Raw genomic sequence first — 14,194 nt, 5'->3', positions numbered from 1 at the left:
AAATCTAAAAGTACTTATGCAATTAATTATACTAGGTGATTTTCCCGTGCTCATGCACGGGTATAAATATTTTTGAAATAAATATACTATAATAATTGATTGCTATTTAGTTTTAATTTTAAATTAATTTATAGTTTGTATGCATCATTTATATTTATAATATTATATTACTTTAATAATACATATGATTTTCTATATGTTATATTTAATCGGTTTTATTGTTTTTACAGTCAATTTAGTTATCATTTGCGTAATTTGGATTGCATCTCTGAATTCAACTATAATATTTTTTATTCTAAATATATTAAAATTTTGATTAATTTCTTATTTGCATTTAGGTGGTTGTTGTCTAAAATATGTAAATATATTTTATGAAGATTATGTATAACTTTAATTATTTTGTGCTTACAATAAAAAAAATTAAAATAAACTAAAGTGTCTGATTCCAATTTACATAAATTAATATAACGATAATATTCTGAAGTCTCATGCATATATATAAATTTTAGAAAAGAACTAAATTGTAACAGTTTTTTAATATTTTATTTTCATTTTAATATGTTTTGAGTTGTTCTTTGATTTATATTTATAAAATAAATTATTTTTCTTATAAAATTATATTTTCTTATCGTAGTTAAATCTATGATTTTAGATATAAGTTAGATTAGTTGAATCACTCATGTTGTGAGTATATTGAGTTACTGTTATTCTTTCAAATTCAAATGATATAATTTTTATTTTTTATTATAATCAAGTAAAATCAAATCACTTTTATTTATCGTTTAAACGTGCATGTATTTTCATAATATTTATCAAATTATTGATGTTTTTAAAAATATATTATAAAATCAAGTGATGCTCAATAGGAAGTTACATACATAAGTAGGTGATACATTTCTGGAAGCTCATGAACACATATTAATATTTACAATAATTAAAATATTCTGTAAATTCTAAATAACTTTATGCTTTTGATTTATTGAATGGAAACTAAAATTTATTTTAAAAAATATTGAAAATGAGAATTCATATTTTGCTTTGGTATTTTGATTATGGTTATATTAAGTTCCAAACAAAATTTAAAAGAACATTTAATATTAAGAAAAATAATAATTTTAATAATGATAAAATATAATATATCTATTTTGCAACTATTTGATTTATTTTTTTTGTTTTCAATATCTCTTAAAAATAAGCACTAAACAAAGTTGTAATTTTATTTGAAAATAATATTATATAAGTAAAATATAATTTATCGATATTGTTTTTGATGTAATTGGAAGCTATTATAGTCAACAAAATATATGAAAAATAAATAAAACACATCAATAATATTAATTATAAACTATTTTTAGTCAATTAAACATATATCAATTTATTTTTCTCAATTATTTTGTGTAATCTTCTAAGAAAATATATAGATATATAAAAATACTTCAATTAGTTTGATTTTTTTTTGTATTGTTTAGAATTATGTTTTGAAAGAAATGTTATTTCTTTTTCTAATATCAAGATTATCTGTGTAATTTTTTTTTTAATAAAATCACATTATATACAAATTTATGTTTTTCATCTAAGAAAATATAGATATATATAGAGTATTTTATTACTTCAAAACTATATTTTGTGTTATTTAAAAATATTTTTAAAAATGTAATATTACTATTTTGTGAACTTTGCTTTTTTTGAAATCATATTATATATACATATATTTTTGTTTTCAATATTTCTTTTAACTTTATAAAACAATTCCTTTTTTATTATATGTATATGTTTTTGGAATTTTTTTAAAAGGAAACTAAATAAAAAAATAAATAATAATATTTAATATTATTAATTCATTAAGGGTATCAGTGTAATCAACCATCGTGAAAGTTAATATGAGAGTGACACATAGGAAACTGACTTCTCAAATAATATTATAGAGATTATGACACATATAAAATATATAATACTAATCATAAAAATAAAATATCGATTTATAAGAAAGTAAAAATTAACACCCGCACGGACGTGCGGGTCAATCTCTAGTATTAATTAGAACTTAATCAGATAGATTCAGGTAGTCCTACTTTTATTTATTGGGTCACGCAGTTAAATATCATATGGTTGCTTTGTAGGTCCTTCGAAAATTTCAAAATTTTACAAGAACAATAAATCCGAAAATTCAGACATTTTTGTCTTTGCTTCCTTTTCAATATTTTGTTTTGTAAATATCGAGAATATATGTTATATATATAATTTTGAAAATCAATTACGAGCAACTGAATTTATTTGGTGGATTAAAGTAATCTAACAATAAACTTGGTATGCAATGGAGTTATTTTAAACTTGATAATTATACATGGTCTTTCTCCATAATTGATGTTCTGGACTAGCAACGTTATTACATAATAACCATAGCGTTGGATGATAAAAATTTTTTTAGAGAAGTGTAACATATAGAGTATGACTGTATCTCAATTTTAGGGATAATAATTCAGCGAGAAACATTTTCCTCTCAGTTCTGCTGATATGTTTACCAGTTAGGTGAAACAAAAAAATTAATTATATTTTTATTCATTTACGCTAGTTACTGTTTAAATAAAGATTAAGGTAACCTTTTTATTCCGTCGTCGTTTTGAAAAGGGAAATTTTCGTTGCCACTAACTTTTATTTTTGTTTTATTATCTTGTTTTTTTTACCATTTTTCACCAATTTACTCTACTTTTTTCACTAATTTACTCCATTATCATTACTCCAGTTTATATTCCAGTTTATACTCCAGTTTACACCAATTTTTACCAGTCACTCCCTAGTAAAGGAGTCGTACTATTTTAGCGGTAGATAAACTTATGGCTTATATTTTTTTATCCCTCCTTGGCTTTGATTTCTGTTGATGATTGTATTCGCATAATTTTCTTTGCCTGATACTGACAATACGTCGCTTTCCTAAGAAAATTTGATCAAGACAAAGTATGTTCCTTAAGAAATCAATATGGAAACAAGCATTTTGTGTACTGTACATTGGAGATAAGCTTCAAGAGTAGTCATTAACGCGTCTAGACCATGTCCACTCGAAAACACACAAAACTGGTGATTTCTGTAAAATACAATTCAAAATAAATATTAGGTACACGCTTGAAAATGGCATCTTCCGGTGATGACTAGTGACTACAAATAATTCTTTGTTTTATTAATAGATGTTAGTAATAGGAACTTAGTTACAGTCTTTCTTTGACCCAAAAAAAAAAGTTACAGTCTTTCTAGTATTGGATTTAATTTGTGATTAAACTTCCCCTTAAAAGCGTGTTTTCAGATGAGAAAATAAAATAATTAAATTTTAGTTATTAATGAATAACATCTTTAAATTTTTTGACTGAACTAGGATTAGGTTTAATCATATTTTGTCCGGTTCTCTTGACTCTTGGGTATATAATGGCCTGAGCTTCTGAGCCTGATGATATTAAAATGTGTTTTAAACCCCATATTCTAGAGTCTATAAATACCAATCACTTTTCAAGTCCTGTAAGATAAAAAATAAGAGAGATAAATGACTAAGATGCCAATATCATCGAAGCTCTATGTGGTTATGCTTCTCTCATTCTTGGCGCTTTTCATAATCGCCCATGCTCAAACCTTTTCTCCAGGTACGTTTTCATATTATGAAATCTAAGGTGTTTTAAAACTATATATATATGAATATTAGTTACATCTCCGTATTTCATTATTTCGCATCAGTAGTATTATTACTATTGTTATTAATATGGTTAATTTGGATATCTGGATATGAACTCAGATGGGAAGTTCTTTCAAGATTCCCCGGCCCAAGCCTACACCGGTCCTTCGTACGCTCCTGTTCCTCCGAGTTGCTTCAATCCACCTGGCTGCGGTCCAACGGATAAAAGGAAAAGAAGATTTCGCCATCAAAGTTCCAATTTGGCCACATGAATCTTGAGAGTTAAAAGCTTGCTCGCTGATGTTTGTGCCTGTGTTTGTGGTGCCTTCTCATTTGGTTTAGGTTATCTATGTATAAATACATATATGGAACGTTTATGAGATCTATGTTATAATATGGTGCGATTTTACCCTGAGGTTGAGGGAAATAAGATTCGAATTGTGCGATTTCAATTACTGGTAAGTTGGTAACCACTATAGTTTGTTATGTAAAATGTATATTGTCAAAACAAAAAATGTATGTTGTCAATTATCATAATGATATTTATGTTTACTGTTCACATCGAAGCAAACACAAGAAAAGTATATCTTTAAATATCGAATAAAATAAATTAAATTTTAAACAAGACCCAAACGTACAAGACATTATTAAGTTGCAATAGCATAATAAAATAAACTAATACGGCAAAAGAACATGGTGTTTCATTTTTTATTTTTTTGCTTCATTTTTTGCTCCGTTAATGTTTCATTTTTTGAGATAACATTTTTTTAATTACAAATTAATCCCTTAATTTTAACTTGTTCTTCTTTTGTACTTAAATAAACTATAAGAACTAATATTACCAACTTACTTTTAAAGTTTTTATTATTGTTTTTATTCAATCAATTTAAAATATTAAAAATATGCTAAAAACATGTTTTTCTTTTTTTTTACTATATTTTAGATGAAACACAATTACATAAATAATATAAAAACAGAAAGACTTGATAAACATCAAACTAAAAAAAAAAAACTTAGTACATTATAAACTAACACTTGATAATCTGATAAACCATTTTCAGATCCACTAAGTTTGTTAAAATATTGTCCAAATGAAGTGGATACTTGAGAAGACTGTTGAGCTTGTTGTTGTTCACTCATTTCTACTAAAATTCGATTTTGCTCAGATTGAATGTATGCACAAACGTTACGATCTTGTATGAAGTTCAAATCACGAAATAAAATTTAGTTCTCTTCTTTAGATTTCTTCAAAGCATAATTCTTGTTTTGGATCTCAAATGTTGATGTCTTTGTAAGCTTGTTTTCTCAAATTAGACAAAGATCCACCCATTCTATCTTCTTCATCATCTAAATTCATAGAAAAAAATAGACAAACCTGGAGATTTTTGTGTAACAGGATCAGATGTAACTATTTCTAACTCTGGATTTGTATCCCCGAAACCACATGAGTTTGATACTTTTCTCGTAGATGTGTCACCATCTTTAAACTTTTCAAAATTATTTATAATGCTCCATACATGATCGAACTTCCAACCTACTTTGTATTTTGGATCATCCAATAACATTAACTTGCCTTGTTTAAACTGCATATCATTTTAAAACAGAAAACATTATTGCAAAGTAAGTAAAATATATATTACACAAACTAAAAAAAAACACTTACAATGTCATCATTTGAAGCACCACTTTGACATTTGTTTTCACATTGCTTGATGCATGCATGCAATTTCTTTGTTGATTTCTCAATAGTTTGAATCCGACAATGGATAGACTTCTTTGTACGTTCACTCCAACTTGCATCTTTTCCGTTTTCGTAAGCAGCTGCCACACGAGACCAGAATTGGTCGAACGACTGATAAACACCTATGATTGGATCTTGAGATATTTCCATATATAAATAACATGTTGTGTTCTATATTTTCATTCACAACGCTGAATCATTATAATTTCTATTGCATCCACATCTTACAATGATTCAGCGTTGTGAATGAAAATATAGAACACAACATGTTATTTATACAAAATAAAGATTCTCAGAATGTAGATAAATGTACCAATTCAATAATGAATGTTAGACCAACCGCAAAACTTTCAATATGGTTTTTGGAGGCTTCAATTGATTTAGACCCCACTAGGTTAAAACGTTAGAATATAAATTTTTACAAATGTAAATATTGATAAACATAAAATATGAGTTATGTAAGTCATAATTGGTGACAATAATTTCTACATTTCCAGAGTTTGCGAGTACAATGCCTTTAATGAGATAATTTTTTTTCTTCACTTTTATTTCTTAAATGTTTTTAAACTATACAATAAACCAGTTTGAAAATTCAACTGAAAGAGTATAATCTTTCGGTACATATAACATAATTTGAATTTTTTTAATCAAATGTCTTTTTTAAAAAAATATTAAAAATATAATTAGTAATTGTTTTATAATATATAGGATATACTATCGTTCTATTATATATGTTGATATTTTCTTCACAATCATATATTTTTTTCTTATAATTTCTATCGTAAATCTATACTATTTTTTACCAATTCTATACTAATTTAAAAAAAAAACAAATTTTGAAAACTTAGAATGTATTTTCTATCATAAGTCTATAAGTGTTTTCTACACATAAATTTCATATATTACTCAGTCTAATTTAATTCTATTTAAAAACTATCAATATATGTTCTTTATAGAATAATATTATGTATCTAAACTATATTAATAAACAGAGTAATAGTCAAATGGTAAAACAACCTTTCTTTTTTATAGTGAGAATTATGTTTATGGTGCGAAAGGTAAAAAGTGAAAAACTGTGATTTTAGTTATTCACTTCATTTTCCAATTATAGGTGATATATTCTTAATGAATATTGAGAACTTGATTAATTCACAAATTCACGCAAAGAGAAAAAGTCATCGTAAAAATAAACCTAAACAAAAACAAACAAGATTTGATCAAATATTAAAAACATGGACCATATGGACTAAGGTTGTTAACTAAATATGATTAATGAGTAATCCTTGACACTGAGATGCTTATTCTAGCTTAATCAATTATTCAAGCTTAGGGTCCCACAAGAAAACTGTTCCATTTATATGTCTTAACTCATTTATTAATGAAACATTAAGGTTAATTAACTCGTAGTTTTTATTTACTCTCTATACGCTTCAACTAAATTTTGCTAAACTCTTTAATATTTTTTTTTTGCTATCCAATTTAATAATTCAAATGATCTTTTTGGTCATTTCAATACATTAAATTTTAAAACTATGTTCATTTAATACTCAAACTATTTTATTTTAATTAAAAATATTGATAAGTTTTAAACAAAAGTTAAAAAATATCTAACATTTAAAAATTAATATTAAAAGTTTTTTAATTTTATTTAAATTTTAAGAATAAAAGAAAATAAATTGTGGATAACCTTACATACTTGATTTTTAATTTTATTTTCAATATAAAATTTAGTTTATTCTACGAAACTAAATACTAATTTATTTATCTTTCATTCAAAATTAAGTTTTTCTAAATTTTAGTATTTTATCCCAAATTTAGTTATTTTTATTTCTAAAATTTACATTTAAATTAGACTTTGTAAAGATTTTTTAGTTTGAGATATTTTAAAATTTTGTTAAAATTTAGGGATAATTTGCAAAATACCATATTTAGGATTTGAAATTTGATAATTGCATTTTCTGTTTTACCTTTTGAAAAATACACTTTCTTAATTATGAATTGACTTTTTTGCCCAAGATATAATTCGAAACTAATATATAAATTCGAAATTAATAAAAATAATATCATTAAAATTATTTATGTTTAAGATAAATATGTATATTGAGATAAATATGTTATGTTACCATTTAAATTTTACAATAACAAAGATGATTATGTGAAATATGACTTGTTTTGACTTTATCATGAAGTTTATACAAATTTCCCTTTATTTTATTTTCTTCAACTTATATAACAAGTCACGTTGTTAAAAACAAAAGCAAGTCACATTTGTTTCTACATATTCTTTTCTTTCTTCATTAATCAAATTTGTATTCATCATGAAGGAAGAAAAAACATAAGGTGTCCATTGAGCCGCATAAACGACACTTACATCGAACTTGAACAGAATCATAGCTCTTTAAAGGTGTAGAACAAATGGAAAACATAACATATGTTGTGAAAATAATCAACCTTATTGCAAAATAAAAACTTAAACAGTTATCAAAAGCTAGAATAACCAAAAGCCAAAATTTTAAGAAAAACGTTTAGAACAGAAAAATGTCAAATTCCAAAGTCGCAGCTGGCACGATTGTGTCCTGAACGATGACATCTTGAGCAAGCTTGTTTTCGTGCTTTTTTTTGAGCTGTTGCTTGTTCTCCAAAGCATTCATATCTTCTTTTCACAGGTCTTCCAGCACCTCTTTTAACATCTGGAGGAAAGCATTTATAAGCCACAACATGAGGAGGTATTTCACTCGCTTCCAGCAACTCATCTATGGGTCTTATACTCTCTGAATATGCAGCACACATGTGTGCCTTTGAGTATTACTGATGCACAAATAACCCAGGGTTAAAGCCTCGACTTGTTGCAGCCTTAGCATCATGCTTACAAGGGATCTTGTCAACATTAAACACATTACATGTGCAATTCATTTGTTGAAGATCAACCAAGTAATTTCTTGACCCATCACTAACCTGAAACTCATGTTGATTTATAGACTGAACATCAAAAGTAGCCGCCAAAACACATTATTCGGTGGGTTTTTTCAAAATAATAAAAAAATAAATTTAAGATATATTAAAAAGATATGGGAAGGATATTGTGTAGTATATTAAAAAGATATTCCCTATTCTCTAACGATTTTCTTTTTAAAAAATTGTTTAATAGAAATTCAAAAATATTAAGATTGGGCAATTTGGTAAATTTATATATAAGTAAGTGTATTTTTCAAAAAGTTTAAACAAAGGTGTATTTTTCAAATTATATTCTCATGGAAGTGCATTTATCCAAATTTTCCCTAAAATTTATCAATATTTGATTGAGATAAGCATAATTACAGTACTAAAAGTACACCTTAAAAATTAGTGTATTAAAATGAATAAAATAATTAGTTGAGGTATTAAATTAGATAGCAAAAAAATTCGGGTATTAGTTGCAGTTTTTTTTATTGAACTTTTCCATTATTTTCCATTATAAAATTCAAGTTAATAGATGAAAGTATCCACAATATTGGTGGTATTAATTTTTAATTAAGTATTCTTGATAATATAAATAAATATGGAAATGAAAAAAAAATGAAATAAATTTCTCATTTTAACAAATCTGGAAACTCCATAGAAAACTCTCGTAAGAACTTCAGTACTTTTTAGGACCTTCTAAAAATTCTCAAGCAAAATAATATTAATATTTTAATATAATTTAGTTATATGCCTAAGTTTTCGTTAAAATTTACTCCATTCAGAAAGACACAAATGTTTCTATGAATTTTCCATAAATCTTTTTTCTAAGTCACAGAAGAAAGCTTATTTTTCTTTTTCTCTCTTCATATTAGTTATTTTTCTTTTACATTCATGTATATATGTCCATTTGAAATATCTACTATAGAGGTCCTCAAATACATATCTACTTATACATAGTTTAAATTTTGTTTGTGTCCTTCAATTTAATAACATGATTAAATTAACTTAAATTTTTAATATTTTATTGATTAACATTTTTGAAAATAGTATCTTACCAATAGAGTTGCTCTAACCTTATACAAATCAGAAAAAACGGTAAACATCATCGAGTAACATTTTTTATTCGCTAGCAAAGGGTGATCAAAATGAAGTATACAGTATTTTTTTTTTTTTGATAATTGTAAAAGCAATATCCTTGTTTATTTCATGTGTGATAGTGTGTGTGACCAACTTTAAATTCTCATGCATGGACCGCCATAATTTGGACTAATAGGGCGCTGGTGGAGGAGCAGAAAAATACGGCGGAGGAAGCTCTGGCGTAGGCATGTACGATGGTGTCAGCTCCGGAGTTGGAGAGTACGATGGAGGGAACTCAGGAGTAGGATTGTACGACGGTGGTGGTGACTTCGGACTTGGAGTGTATGATGGTGGCAGCTCTGGAGTTGGAGTGTACGATGGTGGAAGCTCCGGCGTTGGAGTGTACGATGATGGGAACTTCGAAGTAGGAAAGTACGACGGAGGGAGCTCCGGAGCAAGATTGTACGACGGTGGAAACTCCGGAGTTGGAGTGTACGATGGTGGCAGCTCCGGAGTAGGAGAGTACGCCGGTGGCAGCTCCGGGGGATACTTCGTAGTAGGAATGTACTGCAATATTTTCCGACCTGTATATATATAAATCGCGTGTCTTTAAAAAAAAATCGGGTGTCTCTTAACATTTTAACCAAAAAAATCGGGTGTCTTTATAATTTATACATGTAACCGAAGGTTGGAACCTCCACTACTATTGATATACAAAATAGTGATATATAAATATGTAATTATAATATACTTATAACAATAGCTCTGGTATTATTTCATTATATGTGTTAAGATTAAGTTATGTTTATGTATATAACGTACCTGGAGAAAAGGATTGAGCATGGGATATTGCGAATAGCACCATGAATGAAAAAAGCTTAATCGCTAATAGATTTGATGAAGCCATTTTTCTCTCTTCTTTTGGTTATAAGACTTAAGAAGTGATGACTTATGAACTTTGAAAGCCAGTATTTATAGACTTTTGGTTGTACTTTTTATATAGGTCGAAAGTAGATTTTTATGATAAAATATGTATACCAGATGTGAATGAGTAGAGAAAAATAACAATGCTAATTAAGTTGTAACACCTTTCAACTATATAGTTTTCTTGGAAAAAATATTTTGTTTCCATTGGGTCGTTTCAAATGCCAATTTATGTACTTATATTTCTTTACAAAAAAATAATATACTTAAACTGTGTTTGAATGTGAGAAAAAAATTCTACCTTTTTACTATAAATTATTTTCGGATAAGTGTTGTTACTATTAACCTTAAGCGCAAAAGGTAACTGTGTTTTTAATAGTAAGCTTATATGAAAGAAAAATACCAATTAAAATAAATAGAAACTAACAAACAATTATGTTTAGAATTACATTTAAATTACAATTATGCGACTTAAACTGCAATCTCAACAGCGAGACGATCTTATACGAAGGGTCCAAGGGTGACTCAAAGTAAGCATTTTGAATTATTTTTCTTTTAACAGTTTTAACTTTTGAGTATATTTGTAAAGTCAGTTTTATAGGCGACGCCTAGAATAGTAGCAACTGAGAAACCATCTTAAATATAATTATATTTCCTTACTACAATAGTTATCAAGTTTGTTATAATTGAAATGACAATCCCACAGGTTACGTTCTTGGAATAGTAGTAGCAGAAGATACATCTTAAACTTTTTCTTTGGGTTTTGTTTTCTCTCGGATGACTAACTTTTGAACAGTCTTGTAGCGCCAAGAAAGTGGCGTTACTCGAACAGTCGCAGACTCGCAGCAGAAAATACATCTTAAACTTCATCAAGTTTTTCATGTGTTTTGTTTCTTTCCAAATACTTACCTAACTTTGGCCCGTCTTGTGTGCCAAGTAGGCTTTGAAAAGACAAAGTCTTTTAATTTTTATTTATTTATAGTTAAACGTAGCTTCTATTTTATCAAGGACTATTTTTCGTTTACTTTGTCAAACATATCAATTTCTCATAATTTATGATTTCAGAATCTGTTGGAAGATGAAATGTTTCCTAACAAAAACAAAAAGACTGCCTAACTAATATCTCTATCGAAATTGAGTTAAAACTGTGGTGGATGTATCAATTGTAAAGGCTTTCTTTACATGGAAAAAATAATTTGACTTTTTTATATATTAAGAAACATTTTGAAGTATTTTATGCTTCTATTATTTAATACAATTATAAGTAAAGTTTTTCCTTTCTTATGTTGCATTTTTATCAAGAGGCTTCTTAGAAATTTAATACATCACCATAACTTTTAAAAAATTATTAATTGTAGTTGCAGCAGAAAATACATCTTAAACCTCATTAGATTTTTTTTTCAGAAATAATCTTCATTAAATTTAGTTTTTTCTTTAGGTCTAAATGATGACATAGAGAACTAAAGAGAATAATCAATTCCTATTCATTACTTAAAAATTATATCATTTATGAGAAATATTTGCTGTGTATGATTTCTTGTCATTCTTTAAATTTTAAGGAACTATAGAACAAAAACATTTCTTATCAAAATTGATATGGAACAAAGAAATAAATATTCTTTTCCATTTATTTTATTTTGTTCTTACATATTTTTTCCTATTCATTTATATTTCTACTTTAATGGTCATCGGAGCTTGTGTTTTTGTTTTCCTCGAATTAATTATTATTTGCCCAGTCTTGTGGTGCCAAGAAGGCTTTGAGAAGAGAGTCTATCCTTTCATTTTTTATATTTGTGTATCATATTATATAATTATTAGCTGAAGCAATTTGTTAGCTTCTATTTTATGAAGGACTAATTCCTTACCGCGTCTATTTGCACTATTTTCTCGTTAACACTTTGTCAAAAAGCATCAATTGCTCATAATTACAATTTCAAAATCTGTTGGACCTTAGAGATGAAATGTGTAAAATATTATAGAATAGGAAATATTATTGTATTATTGTTTGATACAAGACTATATATGTATATATATATATATGTGCATTTATATATACTAAGAATTTATCTGCGCCATACGCATAAATAATAATTTTGTACCATACGCATAAACAATAATTTTGCAACCATACGGATAAACAATAGTTTTAAATATAATTATATTTTGATTTAAAATAATATTTGATCTAAATTTAAATATTATTATTTTATATTTTAATTTCATTAACTTGAAAAAAAATCATAAATGTTATTATATGTAATCTTATTTCTTTTGACCAAGTTTAATTATTTTAGTTTGATTTATTTAAACTTCGATCGAATTGTATTTCTTAAGAATAGCATTTTATTTTATGAAAATGACTATTTATTTAAATATGTATAGTATTCATAGTCTTAAGTCTATATATATATATATATATATATATATATTATATATATATATATATATGACTTAAGACTATGAATACTATACATATTTAAATAATAGTCAACAGCTATACGGATACTAAAACATACGAAGGGAACATCGAAATCAACCTTTTTTATATTATTGTCTCATGAAAATTTTAAATTCTTGAATATATTTGAAATGTCAATTCTATAGGTTACGTAACTAGAATAGTAGCAACATAGAAACTATCTTATATTTCTCTTTCTGTTTTTTTTTTTTCTACAATAGCTATCAAGTTTGTTATATTTATTTGAAATGTCAAATCCCGTAGGTTACTGATGTGTTGCATTTTAATTGTTTATAATCATCGTTTATGCATGTGCATTTCTGTGATATAGGATTTGAAGTGGTTACATTGAAACACTAGAGAGGAGCAGAAATGAAGCACTTGGCAAGTCCTGACGATCCCAGCTTACAAACCTCCGCCCATACCAACCACTGGCCGACCACTTACTTCTCAAAGGGAATCGGACGTCCAGCGGCCGACTTCAGCGTCCAACCTTCACTGCCAGCATCCAAGAAATGTGCTCGTCCAAGATCGATGAAAATACTTTTTACTTGTTTAACCAAATGGATTTAATGTTAGAAAAACTTATAAAGTTAATAGACTTGTTAATCGCATACTTGACAGAACAGGCTTAATGAGGAGGGCAAACGGTCTATCCGTCCAGGGTATATCTAAAACCCACTAAATTTTCATAGCATAAAGGGTCCAGATATTTATTTTTTCTTATAACAAAAGGAGGCTCAAATTTTTCTTTTTTGATATTTAGTGTCAAATTTAGACAATATTTTAGTGATATAATAATCTAAATTTTAAATTTTACAAAATTGCAAACGAAAATAATAAATTTAGTTACTTTCAAAATTTTAATATTCTTTTAAATAATATTTTAATTATAATATTAAAATTAATTAATTAAGAGGCATAAAAAATGTTTTTGTCCAGGGCCATTCATAACCTTAAGCCGGCCCTGATACTTGATTGCATTAGAACTTCATTGATTGTTGCATGAACACTCTAGATTGAATCTTGATCACCTTATTACCTTATGTCAATGCCCTGACACATGGATTCATGCTTTAAACTTGATTAGTATGTTTGTTACTTGAATTTGAACATTGCTACTTTGTTACCACTAATTAACTCTCCTCTTATTGCTTAGATAAGATGATGATTTGCATTCCCATTAATTGAAAGAAATTAGGACTGAATTAACATCTCTTATACTATTTTGACCATAGGATTAATCCGAATCAAGACCTGCTTAAGTTCTTGGAAATAGCGGTTGATACATCTTAAACGCAAGTAAATGTTACTGGAATAGTAGTAGCAGAAACTACATGTTAAACTTCATCAGATTTTTCTTTGTGTTTTGTTTTCTCTCGAATGATTTACTTTT

At 26.8% G+C, this 14,194-nt stretch overlaps 1 long non-coding RNA gene and 1 other non-coding gene across 2 annotated transcripts; one reads left to right on the top strand and one right to left on the bottom strand.

Annotated features, from left to right (window-relative positions):
* The first annotated feature begins 3,437 nt into the window (after nt 1–3,437).
* LOC103830584 lies at nt 3,438–4,215 on the top strand. The gene is made up of 2 exons (XR_625748.3): nt 3,438–3,629; nt 3,779–4,215. It is a non-coding gene; the product is annotated as an uncharacterized LOC103830584 (long non-coding RNA).
* Nucleotides 4,216–7,302: 3,087 nt separating this feature from the next.
* Nucleotides 7,303–12,759, bottom strand: LOC103830583. The gene is made up of 2 exons (XR_004449048.1): nt 10,239–12,759; nt 7,303–10,000 (listed from the first exon to the last, which is right to left on the bottom strand). It is a non-coding gene; the product is annotated as an uncharacterized LOC103830583 (transcript).
* Between the last annotated feature and the right edge of the window lie 1,435 nt (nt 12,760–14,194).

This window comes from Brassica rapa, chromosome A07 (genome assembly GCF_000309985.2).
Source record: "Brassica rapa cultivar Chiifu-401-42 chromosome A07, CAAS_Brap_v3.01, whole genome shotgun sequence".
NCBI classification, from domain to species: domain Eukaryota; kingdom Viridiplantae; phylum Streptophyta; class Magnoliopsida; order Brassicales; family Brassicaceae; genus Brassica; species Brassica rapa.
Note: the sequence above shows the minus strand (reverse complement) of the source record. Positions and strands in the feature narration are given on the sequence as shown.